Source organism: Narcine bancroftii, chromosome 14 (assembly GCF_036971445.1).
Source record: "Narcine bancroftii isolate sNarBan1 chromosome 14, sNarBan1.hap1, whole genome shotgun sequence".
In the NCBI taxonomy this organism is placed as follows: Eukaryota; Metazoa; Chordata; class Chondrichthyes; order Torpediniformes; family Narcinidae; genus Narcine; species Narcine bancroftii.
This window is the reverse complement of record NC_091482.1, coordinates 13,127,679-13,149,545: the sequence shown is the minus strand read 5'-3', so window position 1 is coordinate 13,149,545 and position 21,867 is coordinate 13,127,679. Positions and strand designations below refer to the sequence as shown.

Genomic DNA, 21,867 nt, shown 5'->3' with positions numbered 1-21,867 from the left:
AGGGTCAAATGTCAACTCTTGTTTCTCTTTCCATAGATGCTGGATTCTTCCCTCTACAAGTTGTCATGTTTTGGCCCAGTTCACCACCTGTTTGGCTGAATGAAAGTGATCTTGTTGGTTCTATTCACGGGGCAGAAAAGGTAGAAAATTCCCTGTTGTTAGAAACAGAAGTACCTTCACAGAAATTGCTCGAGACAAAAATTGAGAACAAAGAACATTTATTATACAACAGTGCAAAGTTGGGTGCTTCCCCTTACCCTGGGAATACACACATATACTGGGGCTCACCCAACTTTTATACAGTTGATTTCAGTATAGGAATACCCTCCCCCTTACATTCTTCTGCCTCCTGGATAGGTTTGGCATTAGGCAATCCTGCCTGCCTACGTGCTGTTTCTGTGAACTTGGAGGACCAGGGGGTATCCTGTCAGTGTCCCATCATGTCATTATCCTCATTGTCCTTATTCACAAACCTGTCTTTGTTCTAATTTACACCTTCCCAACTCTCAACAACCTCTGCATATGTAGAACTTGCTAATACTGTCTAGGGCTAGAAGATTCTTATCTTACTCAGACTGACTCTGCTTCCTACATTCTAATATCCATTTCTTATCCTGTTCATACTGGCTTTATTCATTTACCCATCTATCTATATTAGTTTCCTCATCTTCATATTTTTGTATCAGTTTTACTCATCTCTCACAATGTCAACGTCCCCAAGAGGTTTATTTTGTCTGTGGGGCTGGTCAGTTGAGTGGACGTCCACAAATAATTCACCGCACTGGAAAATAGTTCACAATGAGGTGAAAGGATCTGTGTCGGCCAAGCACGGAAACGGGGGCTTCCCCCTCCCCCATCTCCACCACACCTATGGCAACCTTCTACCCATCTACACTAATGCAATCGAGCTTTTATTTGAATGCAAGCTCTTTATTTTTCGCAAAGCACAAAGGTGAAAACCAGTGCATTTCAGAAAGCTGCTACATCTATTTTGCACTGGTTTGTCCAAAAATAATTGAAAGCCTCCAAGGTTGTGCGCAAATATTCGATTGAAGTAAGCAGCTAATTTAAAAGTTAGCGCAAGCTCTGGCACAGTTAGCTCAACTCTGCTGTGGCGACAGCAACCCAGGTTCGAATCAGGCGCCGTCTGTAAGGAGTTTGTACGTTCTCTCCATGCCTGCGTGGGTTTTCCCCGGGTGCTCCGGTTTCCTCCCACCCTTCAAAATGTATGGGGTTTTTAGGTCAGTTGGGTGTAAGTGAGTGGCATGGGGTCCATGTCCCTGTTGCTTTTTAAAAAATGCCAGCTGTATGTCTGAAAAAAAAAAATACTATACAACAGGCCCACTGAGTGGGGAAGATGATGTGCTCTGGGTTTAGTTTGCAGAACTCAAATTCCCAGCTCCACTTCCTTTATTCCAATCTACATACTTATTGGAGAAAACTGCTATTTGGAAGTCCTCTTTACTTTCACTACTGTTTGCCCCACCTCATTTCTCCTTGGCTCAGGAGTTTCTTGCCATATCCAAGGTGCAATTGCTCACCATTTCTAGTTGCTTCAGAGCCACTGTTGCCAAGGCAGAGCTTCCAGCAGTGTTGCCAAATTCATTCCTTCAGTGGTTTTCAAACTTTTTCTTTCTGCTCATAAGTGCTCTGTGATTAGTAAGGGATTACTTGGGGTGGTCTGTGAGTGGGAAGGGAAGGTTGAGAACCACTGCTCTCGACCCAATTGTTACTGAAATATTTTGCTTGAGAAAAAGTATCACTGGCCCGTTTCTTTTGGAGTTATGAAGCCGTACACATAACGAGTCACGATTAAAACAGTAGTTTTCAAACTTTGTCTTTCCACTCACAGACCCCCTTAAGGAATCCCAATGCTATAGGTGCTCTGTGATTAGCAAGGGATTCCTTAAGGGGGGTCTGTGAGTGGGAAGACAAAGTTTGAAAATCACTGCATCACTTGGCTGTTTGCAGAGTGGGGCAAGTATCTATAAAGTAAAAGCAGGTCCTCAACGCTGTTGATACCTTCTTGGAAAGTGCAACTTTGAGTGAAACGATGTTAAACAAAACCAATTTTACCATCGGTTCTCAACCAGTGATAATTTTTCTCAAGCAAAATATTTCAGTAACAATTGGGTCTAGAGCAGTGGTTCTCAACCTTCCCTTCCCACTCACATGCCACCCTTACTAAGCACAGATCACCTATGCCGTCCTATGCCATAGCTGCTCTGTAGTTAGTAGACAATTACTTAAGGTGGTACATGAGTGGGGGAAAGAAAGAAAGCCATAGGCTCAATGAAAACAAGAGTCAAGTTCTCACGATTACATTACCAAACTTCTAAATAATGACCCAAAGCACTTCTAATATTGAACTTGAAATGTGTGGCTAATAATGGGGAGGGAGGCCACTGGAATGCACCAGTGGTCATCATCGCCGAAGAGCGGAGGATCAGCTTGGGCATCACCATCACCGAAGGCGAGGGTGGGAGTTTTGCAAGAAATGCTTGAGGGACATGGTGTTGAGGTGGAGTGATAGGTGGTGGTTTAGAGTTATGCTGTTGCTGTAAGACGATGATTGACGGATCCGGCTGGTGCCACAAAACTGCTTGTTGTTGTGAGAGAAGGAGGCGGCAGCCAACAGGGCTATTTGGATTATATTCAGCTTGTCTGGGGGGACAGGGGATGGCAGGTGCTCAGTGAATCTCAGGCCACGGGACAGGCGAGGAGGTGGTAAAGGTTCCATTATGGTCACATAACACTATATTTAGAATGCAACATACATGAAATTCTTTAACTATTGTCTCCCAAAGGAAGACAGAGTCACCACTTTGTCCAGCACCCTCATGGTCTCCCCTCCAAGTACTAACCAGTCCAGAACCTGCTTAGCTTCCAAGATCAGAACAATCTCAGGGGTGTTGAGTATCAAAAGTAAAGGCAGGGAGCATCTGAGTACTCAGTCCAGACATTGAATGCCTGACATAGCAGCCCAGCCACGACTCACCCTGCATGGCCCTTCACCCAGCTATGGCCCAACTGCTTTTCCCCTCCTCCCTCCTGAGGGCCGGCCACATCAACATTCGATTCAAACCCAGACAATCACATTGTAATGAACGAAATGAACTTACTGTATACTCTTCACAGAGATCAATCTGAGGATCATTTTGTCTTCCGTTTGATGTTTTGTTTGGAAGTGGCCTCTTCTCCTGAGAGAGTTTTTTCTCAATATGCTATCAATAAATAAGATGGGATAGCCATTGGATCTTTAGATAGGCAAGCTCAATCTAGCAGCAATAGTCCCTGATCAAAACAAAAAGCTGCTCTATTTAAAAATGATTTTTTTTAATGGGTACAGCTGTTTTTCTGTGTGTGATTAAGGACTTTAATAGGACCATTTGACTCCAAGTACCAGTCATCCCCTGCACCTGGGGAACACTGATCTGTGCAGTTCTGAACACATAAAGGTAAAAAAAATCCTCTCTGAGCATCAATGGAAAGAAGACTTTTGTTTCTCTTTAATTAACTACTTGCCAATAAAATTGTATTTTCTGAGATCACTTCTTCACAATTGTGAACTGACATGACTTGCTCATTAAAAATTAAAGACCACAAGCACATCCCACTTTTTAAATAAAGGAATACATTGTATGTTCAAGCTCTCATTCCATTGGGGAAATTAAAATATTTTGCAACTGGATTACATTACCAATGTCATTTTTGACAAGCCAGTCCCTTTCAATTCCTAATTTGTTTGATGTTAAATTTTGCAGCCTTAAATCGTTAAAAAAAAATGCCCAACTTTAGTCTTTCACCCAATCCTGAGTTGGCAAGATAGAGTCTCTGAGTTTCATAATGCAACAATTTTCCGAACAGCACTTCTGTTCTTAGCAGTGTCTGAGGAAGCGGTTCAAATCATTCTGAAATTTTGTCAGCTGTAATGATATCTCCCAGGATCTTCTTTAGATTGTGATACCACTTTAGGCCAAGTTCAAGCCCATGATTAAATATTAGGAACTGCACCGAAGGTATTCGAAAGAAGACTTTTATTTCCTTCAGGTTGTTATCAATTCACTGCAGTTACTGACAGATAGTTGTTTTGCCACATTTTAGTGCATCTCGACATGACCACTTACTTCATAGTCCCCGGGATGTGCATCTCTCAATAGCTGAGGAAGATTAATGGCTGGACCTTTCTCTATTGTCAGAGGTAGGTGTACGAGAGCAGTGCTGCTTATCTTCCAAGGGTGGTCTCTTAATGTTTCCTCTATCTACTTCAATGATACTGGGACACCCCAAGCTCAGGAAAGTAGCAATTCTTCAATACCATTTGATTAATTAACTGCTGATTTCCACTAATTAAGAATATTGTTACCAAGTCTTGCACATTAATAGCTCTGTGTCCAAGGGTTACATTACACATAAATTACCAAGATCTCCAGAGCAGACTGTTAATTATTAATGCAGATGCAGAATACAATCTTAACGAATGAATGTGCATGTGTGTATGCACACACACCCGAGGAACAAAACTGCAGACATTATACAGTGTAAATAAAATTGATTAAACGTTAAGAAAATTGATGAATTCTTCTTATGGCCATTTTCACTGTGAAATTGGTCACACCTGCAATTACAGACTTGGAACACTAGGTGGAGGTTTGTTGGTTGCAGATCCCTAGAAAGCAGCCACGTCCCACACCCACTCTCTATTTCTCTAGCGCTGGTCTCCTTCAATGTTTCAAGCATGAGAAATAACACCATATTTTCCAATTAGGCAGGACACAGTCCACAGGGTCCAAAATTAAATTCAACCATTTCAGCTCATCAGAAATTCCAACCTTGCACCTCACAGGTCTGACGGTTATATTTCTCTCCTGTAAGTACAGATTTCACCCCTCTCCTCCCACTTGTTCCAGATGTAGTTTCATCACCCAATCAAGATATTCATTCCATTCCTGCCTCCACTCTTTCTTGGATCTTCTGTTGTTCCCCCATTCGCCGTTACATTTCCAACCTTTTCCCAATTCTATTGAAATATCATCGCTTGAAAAATTAACTGTGTTCTTCTCTCTCCACAGGTGCTGACCAGCCTGCTTTGGGTTCAGATTTCTAGTTTCTTGTGACATTTTGCCTTTGAGTAGCAATGAGAGCATCATCTCTGGGCTCTGGGGGAAATTAGGGATTACTGAGAGCAAGGCCACAGGAGAGGCACTATTTGGATCAAAAGGTTCACCAATGTAGGAAATTTACTAACACTATTATCTGACCTAGTTTTATCTTCTGGTGAATAAGTCACATCAAAGTAAATTAATTCTGAATGGCATTAGCTTGGTCTCCTAACTGCTATGAAGCTAGCAGGTCTGAGTGAATCATGGAGAAAGTTTGACTATAGAAAGCACAACTGAAACCCACCATTCAGCAGACCTCTTAGAAACTCGATGCAAAGACCATTCACACTAAATTGGCTTTGTGGGAGAAGCCAGAGTGTAGAAATAAATGATTACCTCTCTGACTGATTATTTGTGGTGTGCCTCAAGGATCGGTGCTGGGTCCATTATTGTCTGTTCATCTATATCAATTATTTGGATGATAATATGGTCAAGTGGGTCAGCAAATTTGCAGAGGACATCAAGATTGGAGGTGTAGTGGATGGCAAGGAAGACTTTCAAAGTTTGCTGTGGGATCTGGACCAGCTGGAAATATGAGCTGCAAAATGGCAGATGGAATTTAATGCAGACAAGTGTGAAGTGTTGCACTAAGGTAGGAGTTATGGTAAACCATAGGGCATTGCAGACTATAGTAGAACAATGGGATCTGGGAACACAGGTGCATAATTCCTTGAAAGTGACATCACAGTGACATCACAGAATCAAAAATAGAGCTTTTGGCACATTTGTCTTCCTAAATACAAGTACTGAGGGGTTAGGATCTTATGCTGAAATTGTATAAGACATTGGTGAGGGCAAATTTGGAATATTGTGTGCAATTTTGATCACCTGCCTACAGATTGAAAAAGTGCAGAGAAAATTTAGAAAGATGTTGCTGGGACTTGAGGAACTGAGTTAGAGGGAAAGGTTAAATAGGTTAGGACATTATTCCCTGGAGTGTCGGAGAGGGGAGATTTGATCGAGGTATACAGCATTTTCAGGGGTATAGATAGGGGAAATGCAAGCAGACTTTTTACACTAAGATTGGGTGAGGACATTGGGCAAGGGTGAAAGGTGTAAAGGGGAATATTAGGGGGAACTTCTTCCCTCAGAGGATAGTGAGAGCCTGGAATAAGCTGCCAGTGGGAGGTGTTAGATGTGGGTTTGAGTTTGACATTTGAAGAATGGATAAGTACATGGAAGGGAGGGGAATGGAGGGCTATGGTCTGGGTGCAGGGGAGAATAATAGTTCAGCATTAACTAGATGGCTGTTGGGCCTGTTTCCGAACTGTAGTATTCTATGGTTCTAAGATATATGAAGAGAGATTGAAGCAGGATGGGCCTTTACTGGGGTTCAGTTCAAGATGATTAAGGTGGGATTAATAGGGTGGATGCTGAGAGAATGGTTCCCCTCATGGGGAATCTGGGAACTAGCTTCGAAATAAGGAGTCACCCACTTGAGAGAGTGCTGAGAAGGGGTTCCATCCCTTGGAGGGTCATGGATATTTAGTTATCTATATGGAGAGCTAGCATGGCAGAGTCATTGAAGAGATTCAAGGTGGAATTTGGTGGACATTTGAAGGTGAAGAGGTTCAGTGAGAAGGCAGCAAGGTGGAGTTGAAGCCAGCAGACTCAGGCAAATTGGTCTGTTTCTGTTCTGGAAAGGAAGTGGTGGGATGAGAGACTGTGCCCAGAATGGTCTTGTCAGGAGAAGAAGAATGAGATGAAGCCAATGTTTTGTCTGTCGATGTTAGTAGCACCATTGCAATGCTGTTGAAGTCATTGGTTTTTGCATGAGAGAGGAGCTGTTGACTTAATTCACCAAGGTCAAAGGTTGATGGATGGAGAGGAGCATGAGAGAATGGCCTGGTGTTGAATTCATACCAGGTACACAAGAAAATCTGCAGATGCTGGAGTCTAAGATTGAAAGAGAGCAGAGAAGGTTCATTAGAATTTTACAAGGACTTCTGGAACTGAGTTACGAGGACTTTATTCCTTGGAGTGTAGAAGAATGAGGGGAGATTCGACAGAGGTGTACAAAATAATGAGGGTTATAGATCGACTAAATGCAAATAGGCTTTTACCATTGAGGTTAGGTGAGATACAAACCAGAGGACATTGGTCAACTCCAGAGTGGCAGAGAGGATCATTGAAGTTTCTCTCTGCCACCCTCACCCCCCACCATCAACGTGATCTATCGGGATCACTGTCCGAAAAGGACAAACAAAATCACTGAGGACCCCTTCCACCCCGCACGCAGCATCTTTCAGCTGCTCCTGTCGGGGAAGAGAGACAGGAGGATCAGAGCCAGCACCACCAGGCTGAGGAGCAGCTTCTTCCCACGGGCAGTGAGAATGTGAATGTCCAAAAGAACTGCTCACACTAACCATTCCAGTGTCTCATATTTAAGAAATAATTTTTATTTATTTATTTGTATATATGAACACTTGTCCTGAATATGGATTGTTTGTATGTGTGTTCTGTCTGTCTTGCACTGAGGACTGGAGAGCGGTGTTTCATCAGGTGGGTACTTGTGCAATCAGATGACAATGAACTTGACTTGACAAGTAGATGAAATGCTGCATCACAGGAGCCCTGATCGCACTGCATTTAAACAGCACGGAAGCACATCTATGAATGATTAATCAAAGAGATTCTCTCGTTCACTGATGGAACAACTGACCGGTTCATGGTAATTAAAGTGTGAGCAAGGTGAAACATTAAATGCTACCGAACATTTTGGGATATCTTTTGAGGGATAAAGAAGGCCTTGGACCTTTAACTTGACTTGCAATATCTAAAGAGACGGCCTCCAAGTCTTTCATCAATATAAACTATGTTGTGGTATGCTAAATTCAAACACTGCATTCAAAAGGAATTGGGCGGCACGGACTCGTGGGCCAAAATGGCCTGTTAATTTTTTAAAATTTAAAATAAATTTAAAATAGAAAAAAATATGAATGTGATATCAATTGCAAAAATTAAATTTAACATCAGAAGATTAGCACGGGCAGGATTGAACAGAATAATTTGAGGAAGTATGTGCAAACTGAATTGCAGCAATTATGTTTGTTTGAGTGGTGACTACTTTAGGTTTTCATTTATTTTAGTATTGAGATGCTTGACATTTATGTAGCTAATATGAACATTGACAAGGGGATGCAGCTGATCAACAGAAATATCATTTAATTTTCAACATTAATGTCCTGAGTGTTCCAGATTGTTTCATAAACTGATGCTGATTACATACACTGGCATAGCCAACAGTTCTAGAAGTATTTATATCTTTTTATTTGCAGTCTCCCTTGACAGTTATCTTACTGTGCTGGCTCCAGATTTCAAACTACGCCAGCACTACTTCTGGCATCAAATAAATAAAGCTTGCGGGTATTTCTGAAGGCAGAGGCACAGAGAAAAAGGCTGATATCACAGGCACCTGCGATCTTGTTGGAACAAGAATTCTGCATGTGGAAGAAAAGGACAGGCGTCCATGAAAAAAAAACGCAGCTCAAATGGCCAACCATGAAAAAGAATAAAAACACAAAATGCTGGAGAAGCTCAGCAGGTCACACAGTGTCCTTTATGTAGCAAAGGCAAGGATACTGAACCAAAGTTTCAGGCTTGAGCCCTTCATCAAAGCATGAGAAAATGCCAGTCCAGTACTTCACGATAAGGTTAAAAAGGCTTGGATATTGGAACTATGGGGCAAGATTCTTAAACTGGTGAATACATCTTTAATATGTGCCCGACATTCATTAATCCAATTCAAAGTGGTGCATTGTGTTCACATGTCCAAAGGTAAGATGGCTTGTATCTTTTCTAATATTAACTCTACTTGCGACAAATGCAAATCTGATATTGCTGCATTGACACCTATGTTTTGGTCTTTCCCATCCTTAGAAATCTATTATAACCATATAACCTAGTCCATGCCGGAACAAATCCCCACCCTCCTAGTCCCACTGACCAGCACCTGGTCCATACCCCTCCGGAAAGAAATGTTTAATATCTTTTCAACTGTATTTCACGTGGAGCTACAATCCAATCCAATAACTGCTCTTTTTGGGGTTATTGAACCAGACGTAGGGAGCTTTTCTGTACCTGCACCACGGGTTGTGGCCTTCTCTACATTGTTGGCTAGAAGAGCCATCTTATTCAAATGGAAAGACGACAGTTCTCTCATATTATGTCCTGTTTAAGTTGAGAAAAAAATTAGATATCATGTATTTGATTCATTGGTGAAATTTGAAGATACCTTTTATGTTTCATTTTCACTTGATGTAAATATTTTTAATGTGATTAGATGTACCAGTTGAGATATGGACTGAATCAAAAGCTACAAACTACATGTAACCCTCAGGATAAGCTGCTCAGATTTATTTTTTGGTTAGTTTTATTTTTATTAATAGAGTAGATTATGTGTTTTTTATATATGTAATATTTTTTTTTTTAATTTTTTATTTTTCACACCATAAATCACATTAGCCATGATATACACTATTTCTTTTTCACACATATACAGTGACTTTTTCTCCCCCCCCTCCCTCCTCCCAAGCCACCACCCCCACCCCCCCCTCATCCATTTTAGGTATACAATCTAGGTTGCATTAAGCCAGTCAGACAATGTTGTCATTCAACAAAAATACACCAGAAATTCTACTGAGTCCATTCTTTTCTTTCCTTCTCCTTCCATCAACCTAGGTAATGTTTGTCCCCGGCAGGTTTTCGCTACTGTATTTAATGTAAGGCTCCCATACCTGTTCGAATATTTCAATATTATTTCTTAACCTATATGTTATTTTTTCTAATGGAATACATTTATTCATTTAAATTTAGTAGTTTCTTCCTTTTAATTTGGTTATGTATTCCATTAATATTTAAAGTCATATAGTTCAGCGTAGCCATTTTATATTTTGTTTATCTTCTCTTTCCGTTTTTCCATCATTACCTTTCCTCCTTTTCCATTTCTGTTTTCTTATTTTCAACTCTTTATAAGACAACATTCCTACAACATCCAACATTTTCCTTATTCTCCTATTTCTATCTTCTTTATCCCCAATCTCCCCTTCCCCTCCTGAGTTGTCCTTTATCCCTTGTCGGACAACCACATCTCCCCTCTCCATTTGGATTTGCGAATCCACTCGCAATCGTCAACTGATTTTGCAGTGACCGCTATTTCCCCCCACCTAGCCCCCCCCGAAAAGATTTCACTTTTCATATGTCACAAAGGTCACTCTTTTAATTCCCTCCTTATTCTCTCTATTCCATTACCTTCCCTTATTAATTCTTGTCTATACTATCTATATTTTCCTCTAAGTACAGATACATTCACGTATGCACATTGTCTCTATTCACTCTTATACCTCTTTACCCGCATACATATCAATCGTGATCATTTTTACTCTCATTACCCGTCTTCATCCCTCAGTCTATTTTTGTCTTTACCCACATACATATCAATCGTGATCATTTTTACTCTCATTACCCGTCTTCATCCCTCAGTCTATTTTTGTCTTTACCCACATACATATCAATCGTGATCATTTTTACTCTCATTACCCGTCTTCATCCCTCAGTCTATTTTTGTAATTGTTCTGCAAATTTTCGTGCTTCTTCTGGATCCGAGAATAGTCTGTTTTGTTGTCCTGGAATAAATATTTTCAATACCGCTGGATGCTTTAGTATAAATTTATACCCTTTCTTCCATAAAATCGCCTTTGTTGTATTGAACTCTTTTCTCTTCTTTAGGAGTTCAAAACTTATATCTGGATCAATGAAGATTTTTTGCCCTTTATACTCCAGTGGTTTGTTGCCCTCTCTTACTTTTCCATTGTCTTCTCCAGTACCTTTTCTCTTGTAGTATATCTTAGGAATTTTACTACAATAGATCTTGGTTTTTATTGTGGTTGTGGTTTAGAGGCCAATACTCTATGTGCCCTTTCTATTTCCATTTCTTGCTGTAGTTCTGGACATCCTAGGGTCTTAGGGATCCACTCTTTTATAAACTCCCTCATATTCTTGCCTTCTTCATCTTCCTTAAGGCCCACTATCTTTATGTTATTTCTTCTGTTATAATTTTCCATTGTATCTATTTTTTGAGCTAGTAGTTCTTGTGTCTCTTTAGTTTTTTTATTAGATTCCTCCAATTTCTTTTTTAAGTCTTCTACCTCCATTTCTGCTGCTACTGCCCGCTCTTCCATCTTGTCCATTTTCTTTCCCATTTCTGTTAAGGTCATATCTATTTTATTCATTTTCTCTTCTGTGTTGTTTATTCTTTTTCTTAAATCATTAAATTCCTGTGTTTGCCATTCTTTAAATGACTCCATGTATCCCTTAATAAGAGAAAGTATATCCTTTATCTTGCCTTTCTTTTCTTCTTCTATTTCACTGTACTCTTCCTCTTCCTCTTCTTCTTCCTCTGGGTTGACCATCTGTTGTTTCTTTGTTGCCCTTTCCTTCTCTTCTTTCTTGTTTCTATTGTCTTCTGTGGTCTCTTCTTGCTGCAGGTGTTCTGCAGCTGTCGTTGCCGACTGTGGAGATCGACTCCCCAGCTGGTCCCCCCTCCCGTCGGTGTGTTTTTTTTCATGCGCATCGCGCATGCGCGACTCCTCGCGCATGCGCGGTTGCGCACTTTTACTCGGCTCAGCGAGCCATTTTTGTAGTCCATTATTTACCGACCTGAGGGAGCGGGTTTCTCTCTCCGCAGCGGGCCTCTTCGGACAGGTAAGGCCTTCACCTTTTTCCTCCGTTGTCTTCTCTTCCTCTCTTCTTACCGTTGATTTTGATTTTTCTTTTTTTGTCGCCATCTTCTTTCCACCTTTATATCACTTTTCTGTAACTTTTATTTCTGTGCCTTTGTGTTTTCCTTTGTTTTTCCCGACTTTTCTGGAGAGGGCTGGAGTTCACTGTCCGGCCACTACTCCATCACGTGACTCCCCCCCCCATATATGTAATATTTTTTATGTCTTTTCTGTCCTCATCCACTGCAGTGAAGGGGGTACGGAGTTTATACTGTTTGATCTCAATGTGATATTGCATTTTCAGTTTCGTTCCCTTTTCTTCGTTGTACTGTATTTATTATAAAAACCAATAAAAGAGATTGAAAAAGAAAATTACCTTCCAACCAGATAGCAGTAATATCAACTTCTCTGGTTTCTGTTAGCCTGCCATCGGCAACACCCCCCCCCCCCCCACCACCCACCATCTCTCATTCTCCTATTTCCCCCCCTCCATCCCTCTGACTCTTTTCTTCCAGTTCTACATTCACAGAGCCACCGCTGCCTCCAATCAATTCTCACCTTTCCTCCTAGCCTCCCATCCACGTCCAGTTATGGCCATTTGCCTGTGCTCGTTCCCGTCTTTCCTTCCCTCCTCTCCCAGCCTTTTTGATCAGGAGTCTGCCGGGTTTTTGCTCATCTGCTGAAGAAGGGCTCAGACCCAAATCGTCAGTTACACAGTATATCTTTACTCCTATGGATGCTGCGTAACCTGCTGAGTTCCTCCGGCACTTAAAAAAAAATTATTTCCTTTTTTTTTAAACTGCCCTCAGCATACATCAAATTTCCTCCCTGTCCTCTGGTGTCTCTCTCTTCTAAAGGCATCAGCTTATCACAGACAATGCCATCTCACCCAGCATGTCCATCCTTCAAGGGAACCCCGTAAGGATAACTGAAGTCATTACATTTCATGTTGATAGCCACAAGACCATGATTAATGTCAATGTGGTTTGGGATTCCACACCACGATCATCTAGCACCCCCGCGCATTGTTTAATAATGTCATCCACAAGAGTTACAAGTGAAGAGCTAAAACTGGACAGATCAAGTCACTTTTATTTGTCAATTGTACCATAACTGCTAATGTAATGCACAGTAAGGACGAGATAGAGTTTCTCCAGGACCATGGGCAAATTTACATCAGTAGGAGTTAAATAGTAAAACACAACACAATAAAAGTCCATGATATACTAGTGCACATTTGTTCTAGGAACTGAAGAGACTGATGGCTTGGGGGGAAAAAAAACTGTTGCACAATCTAGACGTGTGGGCCCGAATGCGACAGTACCTCCTTCCAGATGGCAGAAGGGAGAAAAGTTTACAAAGAGGAGTGTGAAAAGTCCTTCACAATGTTATTTGCCTTCTATTAACTATGATTTATTAACGCCTTTAACATAGGATAAAGTAGACTGAGCAGCTAACAATCCCAAGATGGGCAAGTGAGACCTTGCAAGATATTTTCTGCAATGATTCCAGAAGATAAGTTCAGAATAAAATATCAATGTAGTTAATAAAAAGGCATGCACTTTCTTTTCAGAGTAGCAAATAAAATGCTATAAATGTTCTTTGACGATATAGGAACAATGGAAAGGGAAATGAGAGTGAAAGGAAATTTTACAGCAATAGTGAGCAAGCAAGGGGAGACCTTAATTGTGTTGTGAGTGAGGAAAATGCTCATGAAGTATTCTGGTCGGCCTTCAGTTTAAGGTTGGCTAAATGAAATGGATATATTTATGCCAGAGCCGAGGACATAAGCCACAGGACAAGGAACAAGGAAATGTACATTTGTTCAAGCGTATTCATCTTTTGAGATCTGGCATCTCTGAGCAGGCCTGCATTGATTTCCTCTTCAATGGGAAGATGTAGAGCAACTCCACCAGATGCAGTAGATGGCCCCTGCACATTCACAGGTGAAGTGTTCCTTTATTTGGAAGGACTGCTTGTAGCCCCGAATGGTGGTGATGGAGGAGGAATGGGTTCTAGTGTAGCATTTATCTGCAGGGGTTACCTGCTGTATCTGGAGCTCCCGTTGTGGCCGCCTCACCATTGGAGAGATTGGATGCAGACAGTGACATCACTTTGTTGAGCCCTTCGGAGATCTCCCAGTACCCACCCGTTTCAAATCCCCGCCCTATTCCCAGGCCGACACGTCTGTCCATGGTCTCATGCACTGCCAGAGCGAAACCTCCCGCAAATTGGAGAAACAATGACTCATATTCCGTCTTGGCGCTCTCCAACCAGATGGCATTGACATCGAGGTTGAAGGCACAAGATGGCGGCAGAGGCAAGTAGCCAGGAAGGCAACATGGCTGTGGAATCGGATCTGGGTGAGTATATGGTTTTAAAGCTTGAGAGCAGCAGGGATTACAGATGGGGAGCAGTGAGAGAGAATCCCATAGAACCTCTCCAGCGAGATGGCATTAACATCTCCGGTTTCCATTTGCTTCCTCCCACCCCCCCGATTCTCTGTTTCCATAACCCTATGACTCCTTTCCTCTAACTCTCTCTCTCTCTCTCTCTCTCTCTCTCTCTCTCTCACTCACTCACTCTCTCTATTCCTCTTTCTCCCAGCTCCTCATTCAAAAACTCACCCCCCACCCTGATCAATTCTCAGCTTTTCTCTCCTGTCCTTCTATCCAAGTCCACCTCGGGACTCTTGGTTGTTGGCCCACGCTGTTTCCCCAACTCTTTCTTCCCTGACTCCCCAGGTCTTTTATTCAGGTACCTGCCTGCTTTGTGTTCATACTCTGATGAAGGGCTCAGGCCTGAAACGTTGGTTACTTCTCTTTGCCTCCTGGTAGACACTGCGGAACCTGCTGAGCTTATCCAGTGCTTTTATTTATCAACTGCAATTACAGTGTCTGCAACGTTCTTGTTTCACCTCACAGTTAAGAATGCTGCTGTTTACCAAATAAAGCAGCCAAACATATTGTGAATAAACAACCTTTTATCCATAGATAATCCTCCCATGAGAAAATATCCTTACAACCACCAATATCATGTCAGGATTGTAACATCAGCTATTCACAGGTAATTATAAAAAGTTAATAGGTATCAGGGGATGGGAGTTCCAGTGACTGGTGTCTCCTGGGAACTTATTAGTTATTACTAAGCGTTAGAAAAGAGATTCCTTGCATTTCCCCCACTACAGTGGCAAAGATTTGCCTTCTATTTCTCTCTCCCAGAAGACTAACTGCTGATGTGCATGTTTGTGTTTTTGTAGAGGAAAGAGCACAGATGGCACGAATATTGAATAGAAAGTTCACAACAATATTCTGTAGCTTCTCTACATGAGCAACCATTTGCATATCCCTTGTTGTAAGTGATCTAAGGTGATGAAAACAAATATTTTCACAGACCGGTACAGGAACAGGCCACTATGTCTCTGTCAAACGAGATGGAAGTTTTAAATGGTGCCATGGTCTACACCCCTCCAACCTTTACTTAGTCTTGTGCCAGAATAAATTCCTCCAAAGCACTGCTATCATATCTTCTTTCCCTGCTACTCCTGGCAGCCCATTCTCAGCACCTACATCTCTCTGTATAAACAAAAACTTGCCTTGCTTTCTCCGCTCAGCTTAAAACTATGACCTCTCATACTTGTCACTTCCACCCTGGAAAAAGACTCTCACCACCTTCCCTATTTTTAAATTTAGACATACAGCATGGTAACAGGCCATTTCGGCCCACGAGTCCGTGCCGCCCAATTTACACCCCATTAACCTACACCCCCGTACATTTTGAATGGTGGGAGGAAATCAGAGCCCCCCCCCCCCGGAGAAAACCCACCCAGACATGGGGAGAACGTACAAACTCCTTACAGACAGCATGGGATTCGAACCCCAGTCCGGTCCCAATCACTGGCGCTGTAAAGGTTTTGCGCTAACAGCTACGCCAACCATGCTGCTCTATCAATGCTCTCCTAATTTAATAAACTTTTATCAGGTCACCCTCAGCTTCCAATGTTCCAGAGAAATTTTGTCCAACCTTTCCTTATAGCTCAGAATCAAAATCCGAATTTATTGCCATGAACAGGTCACAAAATTTATCGTTTTGTGGCAGCCCCACACAGTGCAAATATCCATATAAACCACCTTATAAAAATAGCACACGAAAAGTCAAAGTAAGGCAGTGTCTGGTTTAGGAATCTGATGGCAGCGGGGAAGAAGTTGTCCTTGTGCCACTGAGTGCTCGTCTTTAGGCTCCTGTACCTTTTTTTCCCCCGATGGTAGCAGAGTGAAGAGAGTATAGCCTGGATGGTGGGGGTCCTTGAGGATAGAAGCTACTTTCTTTAGACTCCGCCTCTTGTAGATGTCCTTGATGGAGTGAAGTCTGGGGCCTGTGATGTCGCAGGCCGAGTTAACAACTGTCTGGAGATTTTTCTTGTCCTGAGCTAATACACTCTGATCCAGGTAACAACCTGGTATGCCCTCTCCAAAGCCTCCATATCTTTACTGAAATTAGACAACCACATCACTCCAAATGTGGCCTACCCCATGTTTTATACCCCAACATTTTTGGGGAGAGAACTGTTCATTTGGCTGCTCCAATCTCCTCATGTTCAGCTCTGTTATTAACGATTTCACGGAGCAACCTTGTTCCTCCAGTATCCCATCCCGTGACTTTCATTCCTAAATGTCACCACGATCCAATCAGGCCTGGCTATATTATACCATTATCACTTATGATCCAATCAGTCGGTGCTTTTTGGTTGGAAACCTTTGAGAAAACAACCCATTCCCAATGGGTTGAAATAGGTGATGCCATTGTATTTATTTATCTGCAGCTGACGGCATTCCTCTCTGTAAAGCTGTAAATCACCAGCTGTACTCCTTCAGCCTGTGCTGTCTGGATTACCAGCTATTAGGGTTCTTCTTTGGCTTGGCTTCGCGGACGAAGATTTATGGAGGGGGTAAAAGTCCACGTCAGCTGCAGGCTCGTTTGTGGCTGACAAGTCCGATGCGGGACAGACAGACACGGTTGCAGCGGTTGCAGGGGAAAATTGGTTGGTTGGGGTTGGGTGTGGGGTTTTTCCTCCTTTGTCTTTTGTCAGTGAGGTGGGCTCTGCGGTCTTCTTCAAAGGAGGATGCTGCCCGCCGAACTGTGAGGCGCCAAGATGCGCGGTTTGAGGCGATATCAGCCCACTGGGGGTGGTCAGTGTGGCAGGCACCAAGAGATTTCTTTAGGCAGTCCTTGTACCTCTTCTTTGGTGCACCTCTGTCACGGTGGCCAGTGGAGAGCTCGCGATATAACACGATCTTGGGAAGGTGATGGTCCTCCATTCTGGAGACGTGACCCACCCAGCACAGCTGGATCTTCAGCAGCGTGGACTCAATGCTGTCGATCTCTGCCATCTCGAGTACTTCGACGTTAGGGATGAAGTCGCTCCAATAAACCTAACTCTCCTAATCAAAAGTTTGGTTTATTTTCCTAAGGCAACTTGTATTTGCATCCATTGTGAACATCATTTTATTTTATCACCACCACATACACTGTAACTCCTTTATATAACGAACAGCTGTAGCAAGTCTCCAAAATATTTAGTAGGTCGTAGCCAAGAACAAAGAGCAAATTTGAGTTAGTTGCTGTTGTAAATATGAGTTTTGTTTGCTTAAAATATTAGTCATGGAGAGATACAGCACAGTAACAGGCCCTTCAGCCCACAAGATCTATGCCAACCAACACCCATCCTTTTACATTAATCCTATGTTCATCCCATTTTTTTCTTCTAACCTCCTCAGCACCCAGATTCTGCCACTCACCTGCACAGAAGGGGCAAATTGCAGAGGCCATTCAAGCTACCAGCCCATTGAGTTGTGGGAGGAAGCTGGAACACCCAGAGAAAACCTACACAGTCACAGCGAGAACATGCCAACTCCACCCATACTTCAAGGACCTCAGCAGTTCAAGAAGGAAGCTCAGTGCCCAAATGCAATTAGAGATGGGCAATTAAATGCTGGCTCCGCCTGCATAGTCCATGTCCCTTAAACAAATTAAAAAATACAACCCTGGATAATGATTAAAAACTGAATTCATCTGTTTGGCTTCCAATGTGGCCTTGGTAGAATCCTGGGCAGTGGCTTGGTGAGTGGCTGCTTGGACACTTCCTGCTGCCTTGATATTATACACCCCATTCAAGGAAGTGCTAACAACAGGAAATTCATCCTCACATTCACAAGGATTATTAAACACAACCTTTCCAGACCACTGTGTTGTTTTGAAAGGTATGTCTATTTACAGCCCTGACAGTATTATACATCCAGAGATAGCAAGCATTTAACCACAATGGTAATCTTTTGCCAGAACCACAGTAATTAAAGATGATTTAACTTGGAGGAGGGAAATAACTGATAGTATTTCAATAATCAAACAAACTCGCCATGACATAACAGAATTGCATGCACAACAATGCATATACTCTGGAAAATTTGATGCCATTGCTTTCAATCAGATATGACAGTAGATCTTTCTGTCTCTCTACCCTGCCCTTTAAAATCCTATCCAAAAGCCATCCTTTCCTGAAACTTTCAATCACCTCTCAGAACCCCTGCTCTCTTTTTCATTATTATTCAACTTTGGTTATCCGTGTAAAGGTGCATTTAAACAAGGAAAATTTAACCTAAATTACGGCTGCTGGTCGTCATCTCACCAACTGCATGAATCTGCCTCACACGTGGGTAGAGCTCATTGCTGTACAAGTAGGGAGTTTGTAACCTTCTGGAGAGGCATCATAAAACAATCATGGGTTATAACAGAGACAGACAGGCAATTCTAATACCAGCATGTTTTGTCTGACATTTGCACAAAAGTAAAGACTATTTTAAAAATCTTAACAATTACTTATACAAGGTGGTACTTCAATGAAGAATACACTCAAAGGAATAGGCTTCATTATAATGGGAAGCTCAGAAATTCAATCTACATCATAAACAGAACTCATGAGCCTGCCCTTCCACTAAATCACACCATAATTTTAACTCAACATTTAATTCCAAATCTACTATGAGTTAACTTAATGTTCAATATTTTCATTGACTTTGCTCCAACTGTGTGAAGAATTCACTTCACAGTAGATGCAGTATCACTGGCTCTCCACTCAGCTCTGGATCACCTAAATGTACATCATATGTCAACTTCTCTTCATCGACCACAGCTCAGCTTTCAGCACCAATCATGCCCCTCAGTGCTAGTCAACAAGCTCCAAAACGTGGGCCTCTGCACCTCTCCAACACCCCCCCACCCCATCCCACAACTTGATCCTTGACTTCCACAACGCAAGACTGCAGTCGGTACAAATCGGACGCAAGGTCACCTCTGATAATCTACACAGGGGCACCTCTAGGATGTACGCTTCGCCCACTGCTTTACTCATTCTACACCCGGGACTCAGAGACTAGGCACAATTCAAATGCTGATGACACCACGGTCGTTGGCAGAATCACAGGCAGCACTGAAGAAACATACAGGAGGGAGACAGATCATCTAGTTAAGTGACGTCACAACAATAAATTTGCACTCATTGTTGGAAAAACCAAGGATCTGATTGTGGACAACAATCAGGAAAACACAAACAAGTCCACATCGAGGGATTAGCAGTGGGAAGAGTTAAGAACTTCTGTCCTGGGGCCTCCACGGTGATGCATTCACAAAGAAGGCTCACCAGTGGCTATACTTTGTGAGGAATTTGAGGACATTTGCTATGTCACCAAAGACACTTGCAAATTTCTACAGGTTTACCGTGGAGAGCATTCTGACTGGTTGCATCACTGTCTGGTGTGCACAGGACAGGAAAAAAAACTCCAGAGAGTTGTGAACTCGACCAGTGCCATCATGGGCATCAGTCTCCACTCTATCAAGGACATCTATAGGAGGCGGGGTCTCTTCTATCCTCAAGAACCCTCACCACTCAGGCTGTGTCACCTTCACGCTGTTACCATCGGGGAGGAGGTTCAGGAGCATGAAGACGAACACCCAGTGACACAAGGACAGCTTCTTTTCCTCTGTAATCAGATTTTGGAATGGACAATGAACCACAGACACGACCTCACTTTCTCTTATTTTTTGCACTAATTTTTTAAAATGTCATTTATAGCAGTGACGCTGCTACAAAACAACAAATTTTGTGACATGTTCATGACAATAAATTCTAATTCTGATTCTGAATTCCAAAAAAATCTTTCAGACAAGAAATTCCTATGTAACTTACTCAATATTGCAACTACTGATTTTCAGATCCCCCATTAGGGAAACATTCTCTCTTCATCTACCAACCCCTTGCTGGATCAAACATGTTTCAATAAAGTCATCTCTCAATCTTCTCAACTGCAGCAAGAAAAACAAAACTTGCTCCAATCTTCTTTATAAAGAAGTCTGCAGAATGTGCTGTATTTTTATTGCTGAATATAATTCGGAGGGTCAGAAACCGTGATGGATGGAGGGACATGATTGCCCACGTCAAATGGCAAGGTACTTGAATGAACGTTGACGAGCTGGATTGCATGCAGAATGAACTTTCTCACAAAACACCTTGTTTCATGTGACGATAAATTTGAACTCAGGCTAAAGCAATTCCTTCACAAAGTGTAATGACAGCTCTATGTATAGAGGCTGCAGGTCTGGTACAAAGCAAGAGACGTGAACTTTGCTATGTAACTGAAATATTCCCAATGGCTTCAATGAGCAAGCACAGCTTATGCACAAGTGATTAGGTTACAAGTTTTACATTTCCTAAAGAGGTTGAGGAAGGCAAGGTTCTGGTCCCCCTCATTCTTTAGAACTCCAACGAATAGAGTCTAAGAGCCGTCAAACATTCCATTCATTCCAGAATCTTTCTTGTATATCTGAACCCTCTCCAACGTCAGTACATCCTTTCTTAAACAAGGAGCCCAAAACTGTAACTCAGGCTCCAAGTGAGGCCAAGCTTCAACATCACATCCTTGCACTTGTATCCCAGAAAAGAATACCCACATTGCATTCACCTTCTTAACCACTGACTCAACTTGGAGGTTAACCTTTTGGGCAGTGGTTCTCAACCTCTTTCTTTCCACTCACATACCACTTTCAGTCATCTCTATACCATTGGTGCTCTATGATTAGTAAGGGATTGTATGTGAGTGGGAAGGGAAGGTTGAGAACCACTGCTCTAGACTCAATTGTTACTGAAATATTTTGCTGGAGAAAAATTGTCATTGGCCCATTTCCTTTGGAGTTATGAAACCGTGCACATAACGAGTCAATTAGGTCCGATTAAAACAGTGGTTTTCCAACTTTTTCTTTCCACCCACACACCACCTTAAGCGATCCCTTACTAATCACAGAGCACCTATGGCATAGGGATTACTTAAAGTGGTATGTGAGTGGAAAGTAAAAGGTTGAGAATCACTGCTTTAACCACAAATCCCATTGCACCTGCTTATGGCAGACAAAAGTGAATTTCATGTAATATTGCACTGTTTTTATTACATGTCAATAAATTGAATCTCCAGGGTCATCTGGCACTGATTAGGAGAAGCCCATAAAATTTCAAAACTACATTTAAAACAATATTTTCCTTACTATCAAACTATGAATATTAATACATTGAGGTCCTAATTTAATCTTTATACATCAATGGAACCACAGAGTAGGGAATAAGCCCCCAGGGTCAAAACATTCAAACAGAAGAAACCAGTTTTATAAAAGAATATTCCCACAAGTATCCACTTTTCAACATTATGATGTTCTGAAATTAGAGCCGTCCAGGCAAGGAAATCTTCAAGTGGCATCACAGTCCTCTGCGTTGGTCTTGGTAAGTTGGTCATAGAAGGGAACAACTGGACATAATGACTTCAGGGAGGATTTAGAATCAGAATCATGTTTTCAGGTTTATTGTCATGAACACGAGTCATGAAATGTGTTGTTTTGCGGCAGAAGTATTGTGAATTACAGATACAAAATTCTATAAATTACAG

The 21,867-nt window shown here is 42.0% G+C and overlaps 1 protein-coding gene and 1 long non-coding RNA gene across 3 annotated transcripts in view; one reads left to right on the top strand and one right to left on the bottom strand.

Annotated features, from left to right (window-relative positions):
* ankrd13b (ankyrin repeat domain 13B) overlaps positions 1–21,867 on the bottom strand; it is a 234,888-nt gene that overhangs the window by 173,423 nt on the left and 39,598 nt on the right. The gene's annotated exons all lie outside the window — the stretch shown is intronic.
* LOC138749422 (uncharacterized) lies at positions 41–17,952 on the top strand. 2 transcript variants are annotated; one of them, XR_011348626.1, is made up of 5 exons: positions 41–140; positions 4,105–4,201; positions 5,073–5,231; positions 8,441–8,939; positions 17,659–17,952. It is a non-coding gene; the product is annotated as an uncharacterized lncRNA (long non-coding RNA). The 2 variants fall into 2 exon arrangements; XR_011348627.1 differs by lacking the exon at positions 17,659–17,952 and adding an exon at positions 15,141–15,344.